Source organism: Nelumbo nucifera, chromosome 3, assembly GCF_055504915.1.
Source record: "Nelumbo nucifera cultivar China Antique chromosome 3, China Antique-T2T, whole genome shotgun sequence".
Taxonomy (NCBI): Eukaryota; Viridiplantae; Streptophyta; class Magnoliopsida; order Proteales; family Nelumbonaceae; genus Nelumbo; species Nelumbo nucifera.
Genome location: NC_142651.1, coordinates 47,242,871 through 47,255,062, shown reverse-complemented (window position 1 = coordinate 47,255,062; position 12,192 = coordinate 47,242,871). Strand labels below are relative to the sequence as shown.

The window sequence follows — 12,192 nt, the reverse complement described above, 5'->3', positions numbered from 1 at the left end:
AGGTTTCACCTACCCCCAATTGATCAATTGGTGTTTTGTTTGTTTTCTTTGATGTATTGTTTGAGCTGTTATGCTAGGTTTTTATGGTGTGAACTCTTGTTGCTTTCTCTTTCTCTTTTCTTTTTTTTTGGACTTCTATGTACTGAACATTTTTGTTTGATTAGCAATAGAAATGCTTTTTGGATATGTGGTTCTTAATTGAGTTATTTGATTTAAGTCATTTCCCCTTGTTTTTCCACCTCAGTTGAGTTATAGACCCTTTACCGTTTCCTGAGCTAACTGATCGTTTGATTGAGTTATCCCGACAGGGCACTGAGTTCATATCTCAATGTCTTTATGTTTTTTAGGAATCCTTTTAACATGGCATTAAGTTATATGATTAAGAATCCCACCTCGGTTTGTTCCAAGTTGAATTACAATGAGTAGTGGACCGAGGAACTTAGAATTTTATTTCCATTCTAAGCAATCTCATACGCAATACATCCTTAAATTCATAGCGTGCCAAGTGCGAGGTACAGCTTGTCCTCCCATAGTTTGCAGCTTGTAAGTCGTAGGTCCTAATACATTGATGACCTTATATGGTTTTCCCAGTTTGGGCCTAGTTTTCCTACTCCAGCCTCCAACATGATCAATTTCTTGAGGACGAGGTTGCAACCCTAAATTTTCTCTTATTGAATCAAGCGTTATAGTACCAAGATACTTGTTGCCAGTAGGTTGTAGTCCATATGTAGGATTGGTCCTTTACTTCTTCAATTAAGTCCAAATTGTTCTTGAGCTCGTCTTCATTATAGTCTTCCTCGTAGATCTTGGTTCGTAATGTGGGTACTTTGATCTCAGTTGGAGTCACAACTTCTGTCCCATATGTTAGGTTGAAGGGTATCTCCCCAGTGACCATCCTACTCATGATCCAGTATGCCTATAGCACACTCGAGAGTTCTTCCACCCAATGCCCCTTAGCTCTGTCCAACCGTGTCTTCTACCCTTGAAGCAAAGTGTGGTTGGTCACCTTGGCTAGACCATTAGTTTAAGGATGGTTAACCGAGGTAAACTACTGGCAGATGCCCATCTCCTTGAACCAATTCTGAAATCCGATGTCATCAAACCATTTTCCATTGTCCAAAACTAGCACTCGAGGTAGGTCAATTCCCCACACTAAGTTCTATATGTTTCGGGATGTAATCATATCTAACAACTCAACTTCTACCTACTTGGTAAAGTAAACTATCATGACCACAAGTTGTTTGTGTTGTCTTGAAGCAGGAGGAAAAGGTCCTAGTAGGTCAATTCCCCATTGCGTGAATGACCATAGACTAATGAGGTACTGGAGGTCGGTTGCCGACCGGTGAGGGATGTTGGCATGGTATTGGCAGCAATCGTAACTCTTAACAAAACAAAGTGTGCCGGCTTTCATTGTGGGCCAATAGTACCCCTGTCGAAGTGCTTTTTGGGCTAGTGACATGCCCCCTCAGTTGTGCTCTGCACATCCCTTTATGGATATCATGAAGTGTTCGTTTGGCTTCAGAAGGCTTGAGACATTTGAGGTATGGTAGGGTGAATGATTCCTTATACAACTGGTCCTTGATAATAACATACCAAGCTGGTTTCAATTGCAATTTCTTGGCTTTCGAACAATCTGGAGGTAGAGATCTTGTTTGCAAATAGCTCAGTATTGGGTCCTTCTAGCTTGGTTCGGGTACCAACATTAGAGAGACCTCGACAATAAGGGTATCCAAGATGTTGGGTTGTTGTATATCCTTGACATACATAGTTCTTTAGCAATTGACATCCACCAAGCTGGCTAGCCTCGATAGTGCATCAGCTTGGGCATTCTACGACATGGGGATTTAATAGAAAAAGAACTCTTCATAATGGGAAACTAATCCTCATACCTTTGCTAAATACTTGGCCATGACGGGATCTCGAGCCCCGTAGTGTCTTGTCACCTAATTGACTACAAGCTGGGAGTCTCTATACATCATGATCTTCATTGCTCCGACTTCCTTGGACAATTTTAAACCAGCAATTAGTGCTTCATACTCTACTACATTGTTTGATGCCTTGAACCCGAATCATAGTGCATATTCTAACTTAACTTCTTTGGGCTTAAGTAAAATGAGGTTGGCACTACTGCCCTTCCAATTGGACGACCCATTTACATGCATGACACATGTCGTCGACAAATCTGGACTAGGGCTAGGTGCTTCTTCTGGAGTGGGTTGCTTTGGTGCGAAGGTGCATTCAATGATGTTGGCCAATGCCTGCGCTTTGATCGCAGGCTGAGGATCGTATCTTACACCGAATTTGCTGAGTTCGACCAGCCATTTAACCAGCCTTCCCAAGACCTCGGGTTTCATTAATACCTACCGAAGTGGTTGGTTAGTGAGAACTAATACGGTATGTGCTTGAAAGTAAGGTTGGAGTTTTCGAGTTGAGATGATAAGTGCATAGGCCAAATTCTCAATATTCGGATATCCGGTCTCAGCATCTTGTAGAACCTTGTTGACAAAGTATGAGATGCTAGACATTATCCACTTTTAATATGAGCACCGACCTTATGACCTCATCGTGAATAGACAGGTAAAGAAATAATACTTCTCCTAGGTCAGGTGTTGTCATCAAAGGAAACAAGTTGAGGTATTGCTTCAATTCTTCAAAGGTTGTTTGACATTCTAGCATCCACTCAAAGTCCTTAGCTTTTTTAATGGTTTTGAAGAATGGTAAGAATCGACCTCTGAGCTTCAAGATAAATCAACTAAGAGCATCAATTCGGGCAGTTAGCCATTGAACTTATTTAACAGACATCAAATGTTGCATGTCTAATATGTTCTGAACCTTCTCAAGGTTAGCTTCGATTTCATGCCAAGTTACCATGAATTCCAAGAATTTTTCCAAGGTGACACCGAAAACACACTTATTCAGGTTGAATTTAAGTTGGTACTCTTTCAACACCCCAAATATCTCGTTCAAGTTGTTTATATGATTGTGAGTAGCTCGGATTTTAGCCACCATATCATTGATGTACACTTCAACATTTTTTTCCTATTAACTCTTTGAACATTTTGTTTACAAGTCTCTAATAAGTGGCCATAACATTTTTTAAGCCAAAAGGCATTACTTTATAGAAAAATAAACTGATTTCTATTACAAAAGAAGTTTTCTCATCGTCATTTGGGTCATCAAAAATTGATTATAGCCAAAAACTGCATCCACGAAATTGAGCTGCTCGTAACCCAAAGTCGCATCAACAAGGTAGTTTATCCAAGGTAATGGGAAGCAATCCTTAGGGCGGGCTTTGTTTAAGTCAATATAGTCTATATAGATTTTTCACTTCTCTTCACCTTTTTATGAGTACAACGTTGCTGACCTAGTCGGGGTACACCTCCCTGATGAAGTCAGCATCAATAGCTTCTTGACCTCTTCCTCTATCGCTTACAAGCACTCAGGAGAGAACTTCCTTCTTTTTTGCACTAGAGGTCTAACAATTGGGTCGACATTATGCTTATGAGTTATGACTGAAGGGTTGATCCCTATAATGTTGGTTGTGGACCAACCAAATACATCAAAATTTAAACAAAGAAACCTTACCAGCTCGTCTCTTAAATCCGGAGGGAGGAGGGAATTAATTTGGACTGTCTTATCAAAATCTACCATCGAGATGGGTACTACTATAGTCTACTTGACGGGCTAGGCCATATTAACAGCCTCCTCTGTTGGTCGGTCTAAGTTGACGGCTACGACTTCCTTGTTCTCGGGCATTAGTTTCTTCTTCAACTTCCTTGGGTTCTCATCCTTGGTGGGTTGCTTCCCCTTTAGTGCCACCATATAGCACTGCCTTGATTCGAGCTAGTTACCCCAGACAATCCCCACATTATTCTTGGTTGGGAATTTCATCGCCAAGTGGTATGTTGAGACCACGGTGTGGAGAGCGTGCATTAGGGGTATACCAAAAACAATGTTGTATGGTGAGGGTGAATTGACTACCAAAAACTTTGTCATCACACTAGCCTGTCTCGGCATGGTCCCCGTTGTTATTGACAAGAAAATCTTATTGATTGGTCTAACTACCTCCCTTGAGAAACCGACCAGAGGTAGGTCGCTTGGGGCTAGTTTCTTCCTGTCTAGCTTCATCTGCTCAAAATTTGCGATGAACATTATGTTAGTTGAACTTCTTGAACTAGTCATAATTCTTTTTACCAAATAATTCACCATGGTCATGTAGACAATAAGGGCATCGTCGTGTGGAAACCGAACATCCGTTAGGTTGTCGTCGGTGAAGACTATGGGCTCACTAGTCTTTGGCTTCTTTACAAGTTGGTTTCATTGATCAGTTCACAACTCTTGGACTGAAGCTCTCCTTGTGGTCCGGCTACATCTTGCTACAGTCGAGCCTCGTACAATCATATTTATAATACCTGCAATGTCATCCAGGAGCTCGTCTACATCGTCAAACCGCTTTCTACTTGTTTGTAGCTCGACTGTCCTTTAAAAACTACTTCAAGTTACCTCTCAAGATCAGTTCCTTGATCTTAGTTTTCAGGTTTCAACAGTCTTCTGTGTCATGATCAACTCTATGGTGGAACTTACAATACTTCTTCAGGTTTTGTTTCACTAGGTTCCCCCTCAAGCGAAGTGGCCACTTCAGAAATTCTTCATTTTGGAATTGCATCAGGATCTGACCTTAGGGGGAGGGGGGCGTTTAAGGGCGTGTACAATTCAAACTTTCAAGTAGGAGTTCGAGATCGTGTTGATGATCCTTCACCCTTCTCACCATTGTCTTCTTTCGTCATCTGGAATGCTTCCTCTACATTCATGTACTTCATTGCTCGACTCAAAAACTCCTTCATGGTCTATGGGTGTGTCTTTGTCAAGGAGAACCCAATGTGCTTGTCCTTGACACCTCAAACTATTGCTACTAATTCAACAGTCGAATCAAGGTCGCTTACCTCCAATGCCTCATTTTTGAACCTTTGCACATATGCCCACAAACTTTCTCTGGGATTTTGATTTTGCTTGATGTGCATTAACATCACTGTCATTTTTTGGCACCTACAATTTGTCACAAAATGAGTAATAAAAAACTCAGTGAACTGGGACCAACTCACGATAGAGCAAAGTGGCAGCCCAGAATACGATAGTCTAGCTACTTTCCTAAAAGTAGTGGGAAAGGCTAAACACATGTTGGCTTCTAAAGCACCATGGAACAACATTAAGTGCCTGTTTGGCAAGTCTTTTTCAGAAGATTTGTTACAAGATCTGATAGTTAAAAGAAAGGGTGAGCTTTTGCAAATAGATCTTGGAAGACCAAGACTGTTTGGTTGAAATATTTTTCATAGATCTCAGGAAAGACCATAAAATTTAGAAGACCATTTGGTAATGTTATGAAAATATCGTTGTTAGGTATATGAATGTCTTATGTGTGGGCCAATAAACCTTTAATTTAACATGTGGGACCCACATACATCTTCTAAGGTGGGCTCCACATAGACCTGTTCATGGGCCGGGTGGCCCGACGGACCGGCCCGGCCCAGCCCGGCCCTCGGACAAGCTTGAATAGGCTTTTTGGCCCGCAGGCTTAACCTTGGGCCAAAAAGCCCGGCCCGCATAAAATTCGAGCTGGGCTCGGGCTTTGCCAAAATAGCCTAGCCCGAGCCCGACCCGGCTCGACCTATAGTTAAACCTAAGTAAAAACCCTATGTGATGTCCATTTGAATAAATTTTTTGATTTAAGAAGGTTGTTGATTCACTTGTAGGCCCATTGTTCATTTAAATAGGGGAAAAAAACATCTGAATTAAAATAGATAATGTCCATTTGAATAGGGAAAAATTCGAATTTCTTTTATTAGGTCGGGCTTCAGGCTCGGGCTCGGGCCTAACATTTTTCTGTTAATAAAGAGTAAAAGCCTGGCCCGGCCCGACCCATGAATGGGTCGAGCTCCCCATACCATTGTTGGACATGTATGTGGGGCCCACATGCATTTTATAAGGTGGGCTCAACATACCATTGGTGGACATGTATGTGTGGCCCACATACATTTTTCAAGGTGAGCCCCACATACCATTGGTGGACATGTGTGTGGGGCCCACATACATTTTATAAGGCGGGCCCGACATACCATTGGTGGAGCCCACATACATTTTTCAAGGTGGGCCCTACATACCATTGGTGGACATGTATGTGGGGCCCACATGCCATTGGTGGGCATGCATGTAGGGCCCATGTAGGTTTTTCAAGGTGAGCCCCACATATCATTGGTAGGTCCCATTTATACATTCAAATAGTTTTTTGTGGAATGATAACCCATTTTCTCCCAAGCGTGTGCATCGTGCCACACGTTCGAAGAAGACGAGGCACTAAAAGATTGTAAAAACTAAATTTGAAGATTCCTGAAAAAGCCCGAATTCGGGCTGTTGGTGTCTTTTATGTGCTGGAGCTTTTTCCCAATAGATCTTTCCATTGTCAAACGGGAAAAGCCTAGAATCCAGGCTTCCGAGCTTCTAAACAGCTCAAAGCCCATGCGGAAAGACTTGCCAAACGCGGCCTAAAGCTTGAAAACTCTTCATATGGTCTATAGGGTCGTTTGTACCACCATATGTCTCAAAAGTCAGGCTCTTACCCTGGGGGTCGAGATTCCATTAGGATCTCTAGAATAGGGGGATGCTTTTGCCACGTGTGGCATGCTACAAGTTGTCTACTTACAACTTCCTAGTGAGTGGAGTCATGCATGTCACGGTGTTCCCTTCGCTCAACCCAAACGTCGGCCGAAGAGTGATTTTGGTCAACAATGATGTACTCAACTCCCTAGAAATATATGAACCCCGAGCAGGTGGTTTTGGTCAACAATGATGTCTTTCATGCTAATCTTGTCCTTCGTCCCTTCTCCACTTGGGCCGCTCTCCTTGGTGTCTATCATGGCGAGAAGGTGATCTATCTCTTCATTCATCATGCCTTTCGTTGTGTTGAGTTGGAGGAACGGTAGGCAAAGGCACTAGTGGAGCTGGTTGGCTTTGATGTATCTATTGGACAGGTTGGACAACCTGGTTCTATTAGATCTACTGAGTTGTGAGATCTCTACGAGGTGGTGGCAGCTGATGGTTTTGTTGTTGTTAATGGAAGAAACGATTGTGTTGATGCTTCCATCGCCGCATCTCACGTGGCCTGCCTACCAATCTTCATGAGTGCGTTGCATGCATGGACTCTGAGGTTCATATCCTTGACTATCTGCACTAGATCATTGAATTCCTCTCAAGAGACTCCTCGAGAGGTCTCACCGGGGGAATGGTGAGAAATCCGATGGGTGTGTCGGGAAGTTTAGGACATGCCAGTAGAGTGAAAGTAAACTTAAAGATGATTTTGTTCAGAGAATTCCAACAGACAACGCCAATTGATTTAGATCAAAATTGGTGAGGTCTTCAGAGTAGCTCGGTGTTCACCTATAAGGGGAGTGATGAGGTGTGGCCCAAGGGTGACATCCTAGGCTTAGAACTCTGATTGTCAAGTTAATCGACGAGCTGGGTTAGGACACTTGGAGATTAGTCAAGGCCACCTGGCGCTCAAGTGTTACATGCTTAGCTGACTTGCTCGCCACATTATAGATGCATGGAGTGGACCCGGGGACCGTTGTCTGACGGGGCTGTCATATGTGTTGGCAACTTTGCTGCATGGGTTTCCAGATGGTTGTCTCTTGGACATGTGGTGAAGTTCGGACCTCACCCTTCAAGGTAGCTCGTCTAGGCAGAAGTTACCTCATCCAATTGATAGCTCGGTTGCCTTTTCGATCCATTAGTTGGTTGGTCTCGAAACCAACTTGGGATAACTTACTCCTCCTTGGTGAGCGAGTTATGCACGGTTGGGTGAGGTGAACCATGACTCCCGAGGTGGTCCCCTGTGTCCCGAGGTCGTCGAGGTCCGACTCGTTGGTCAAATTGTAGCTCTCCTATGGTTGCCACATGTCTAATTACCTCGAGGACGGTTTTGCCCCCATCATTACAAAAGAAAATATAAATACAAAATCATAAAAAAATAGACCTACTAAATTTGAACCAATGACCTAAGGATATGTAAGAATGGTAACGAGATGGGTTTGGGGAGGGTTTTGTACATTCTAGACCCTACCCACCTCCCTAGATGTCCCAACCCATACCTCGTAGTTGGTTGGATTTTCAAAATACAAACCCACCCCTACCTTACCCTACCCGGACTAGATGGGTTTGGGGAGGTTTGGTCTACAACCTGCATCTAATTTCCTTAATTTCCTATATATATATATATATAATAAACAAGTAAAAATAACACAAACAAATATCAAAACATGTAGATGCAAGGTAGAAATTAGACCAACTAAATTATTTAATTAAAACATGTAGAAAATACATAAGATATCAATTACACATAAATTTAAAATATTATTAAGTTCAACACCTAATACATAAATTCACAATATGCAGGGTAGAAAGAATCAAATTTAGCCTAATACCATTCCTATTCATACCTAATGAGGGATGATTTGGCCCAACCTAGTAAGCAGCGGACACGTGGACACAACTTGGTGACTAGACACATGACTCAGCATCCTCAGCCACTTGGCAGGTTGGCTGAACCTCCCTGGCCACCTCGGGAGGTCGGGCCAATACCCCCGGCCACCTCGGCAGGTTGGGTCAACACTTTCGGTCATCTAGGCAGGTCAGGTTACCTCGGGTACTTCAGTCACCTCAAATAGCGTTGAAGCCTGGGTATCTTGGGATGACCAAGCCTGCCAAAGTGACACGTGGCAAATATCTAGAATCCTAACAACTGTCCCCGAGCCTTTCGGGATCACATCGCGTAACTGTAGACATTTACCTTATCTCGTCCGAATCAGAGGGAAACAGTAATCCTCATCAGTTAGCGAGATTTCCACCTTCCAGAAACGGACTTCTACGGCTCAGGCCGAAGATCTCGGAAGTGTTCCGCAAGACCTACGGTAGCCCAGCTATATAAGGGCACCAACCCCTGAGGCCCAGGTACGCGCAATTATTTGCTCCCTAGCCTATTAGTATACAAATTCTTAGCTCGCCACTCACATTACTGACTTAAGCATCGGAGCGACCTCATCGAGTTAGCATCCCAGGTTCTCTGATTCATTTGTCTTGCAATTCGAGCAGCCAACCAACATTTGAATTGTCATTCAGTTAGGAGCTTCCAGATCGCACACCATCAATACCCACCTAAAAATCTGTTTTTCATGCAAAAGAACCTACCAATTGAGACAGGAAGGAATGGATACCCGCTAGCTAGGGTATAAATTGACAACCCTAAAGATATCTAATGGTTGAAACCCAACTACAATCCTCCGCTCTAATTGCGTTATGGTTGGCTAAGCAGCTAAGGTGGAGTCTTCCTACATGTAAGGCTGTAATAAGTCAAATTCAGCAAAATCCGATTCCGATCCCAATTGTTGAAAACTTGCATCAGGATCCAATCCGAAACCCGATCAGATTCATATCAGATTGATATTTATATTTGATTCCACTTTAATTTTTTAAATACAAAAAATAAAAAATTAATTATTTTTAATTTATATATAATAAATTAATGTAAATATATACATATATATACTGAATTTATTATATATAAATTAATATGTAATATAATATAAAAATATATATTTTTATAATTTTAAATATAACTAAATAAAATTTATATATGAAAATTAATAATATTACAATATAATAAGATTTATATTTTAGATGAGATGGAGTCAAATCCAAATTTCGGATATCATTTTATCTTTACAAGCCTACCTACATCGAGATATAAGTGAGACCCCAACGATAGGTTTTCTTGATTCCCATCAAATGGTATTAAAGAGAAAATGTATAATACAAAAAGGAAAAACATTCCAACCTGCCGGATTCGAACAAGCGCCCTAGGGATACCCGATGGTTGAATTCCAACTGCAGTCCTTCGCTCTACCAATTGAACAAAGTGGAGCTCACTCATCTAATCTATCTGATAATAGGTTCCAAATTCCGATCAAATGATAAAAGAAAACATCAATACAAAGAATAAAAGTCCGACCTGCCGGATTCGAACCAGCGACCTAAGGATGTCTGAAGGTTGAAATCCAACTACAGTCCTCCACTCTACCAACTGAGCTAAGGTCGGCCAATTGGTCAAAGTGGAGCTCAATCATCTAATTTATCTGATTATAAGTTCCAAATTCTGGAAACATCAATACAAAAGAGAAAAAGTCCGATCTGCCGGATTCGAACCAGCGACCTAAGGGTTCCAAGTTCCCATCAAATGGCAAAAGAAAATATCAATACAAAAGAATAAAAGTCCGACCTGCTGGATTCGAACTAGCGACCTAAGGATGTCTGAAGGTTGAATTCCAACTACAGTCCTCCGCTCTACCAACTGAGCTAAGATCGGCTTGGGAAAAATAAACTAACGATTTTTCATGCACGAAAGAATCTTCTCCAAGGCCAACCATGTACGTGTACATCGTTATCACAGTCAAGATTTTCCAGCATTCGTAAACCAAAAATTAGGTTGGTCTATTTGGGCAGAATGGTTGATCTATAGCGTCACACACAAAACAATCGGCCATTCAATAGGAAATGGGATTTGGTCCTCACAAAACAATCGGCCATTCAATAAGTATAGAGATATTCCCAATGTAAATATGCAAATGAATGTGCGAATTGCGGGAATACAATCTTCAATTAAGGAGGGATCCATCTAAGTTCTAACTAGACTGAGTGTAGAGAAAAGTCCCCATTTAATAGATTAATTGATGGAGGATGATTTGACCCGACCTACTGAGACGATGACATGTGGATCCGACTCAGCATGAGCAATAACTCAGCGTCATGCTCTGACCACAGCTAAGTAATGAGCCTGTAGAGCAGCTCGCTATAGGGGGAGCTCGCTACAATGCAAGCTCCAGGTCCCCCGAGCTACCGAGAAGAAGGGAATACTCCAAGACTATTTTAGCTTGCGAGCTAGGGAAACCAACTCGCTCCAGTAAGAACTGCCCCAAAGACCAACCTTGATGAGGGTCACATCAAAATACTTCTAAGAGCTTGCTACAAAGTAGCTTGTGACTAAGCAACACGACTCTCTCAGGAAGCTTCTATCTGACAAGACCGTATTCGTCAGACTGCACCACGTCTCTCGACTGACGGTGCAGTCCTGCCCATTTGACAGTCTGCACCCACGTCTCTCGACAGATGGCAGCGTGCCTGTCCCTTTAAAACGTGTCACTCATCCAAGCGGGTAGTACATTGTAACGATCACCTGCGCAGCCCTAACAGGTAGCGACTGTGGCAGGAGCCCAGTGGCGGTTACACCCGATTTGACAAGAACGTTCCTATAAAAGCCCTTTTATCGAAGGGGAGAACGCTCTCTCGAATTAGATCTAAACTTGAACTCTTATGTTATGGTCACACCATTCGACAAGGCACCGCGGCGCAGTCATAGGCAACAGCCGCACAGCAGGCCGCACAACAGTGGGCACCGCCTGGCAGCACTGCAACATGCACCGCCGATAGTGCGCAGCACGCATCGCCAGGCAGCAGCGCGCACCGCCGCACCGCACGGAAGCACGCACCATGCACACGCCCGGCACCGCACGGCAGCGGCACCATGGCGCACAGCATGCACCGCCAGGCAGCAGCACGGTAGCAGCACCATGAGGCGCGTGCACGGCAGCGGCACCCTGAGGCATGCGCACGCACTGCGCGGCAGCAGCACTGCGCGCATGCACCGCGCGGCAGTGGCACCATGAGCCGCGCGCACGCACCCGGCAGCAGCAGTAGAGCGGGGCCCACACGACAGCTCATAGAGGTGGGCCCACCCTTATCCAGACACATCAAGCCAACTCGCTGCCAGCTTACCTTATCCTTATCTTATCCCTTATCCCTTAGCTTTATCTTAATCTCATCTTTATCTTATCTTAAGTAAGAGTGAGTTACCAATAGGAGTAGGTAATTAGGAGTTTGAGTTCAAATTGGAGTTTGAGTTTAATTAGGAATTTCCTTCTGTAATCTCCTATTTAAGGAGCCACGAATTGAAATAAAGCATTCAGTTTTCCAGCCAAGAAAAGAGTGAGGAGAGTTTGGGTGGTCTCTTGGACAAATCACCCCAAGGGAGAGTTCGGGTGGTCTCTTGGACAAATCACCCACTAGATAGGCAAAATAGGGTCTGTGCGT

General features: G+C 43.2%; 2 non-coding genes across 2 annotated transcripts; both read right to left on the bottom strand.

Moving 5' to 3' along the window:
- Window positions 1–10,051: 10,051 nt before the first annotated feature.
- TRNAY-GUA (transfer RNA tyrosine (anticodon GUA)) lies at window positions 10,052–10,144 on the bottom strand. Its single transcript has 2 exons — window positions 10,108–10,144; window positions 10,052–10,087 (listed from the first exon to the last, which is right to left on the bottom strand). It is a non-coding gene; the product is annotated as a tRNA-Tyr (tRNA).
- A 174-nt stretch (window positions 10,145–10,318) lies between these two features.
- On the bottom strand, window positions 10,319–10,411 carry TRNAY-GUA (transfer RNA tyrosine (anticodon GUA)). Its single transcript has 2 exons — window positions 10,375–10,411; window positions 10,319–10,354 (listed from the first exon to the last, which is right to left on the bottom strand). It is a non-coding gene; the product is annotated as a tRNA-Tyr (tRNA).
- Between the last annotated feature and the right edge of the window lie 1,781 nt (window positions 10,412–12,192).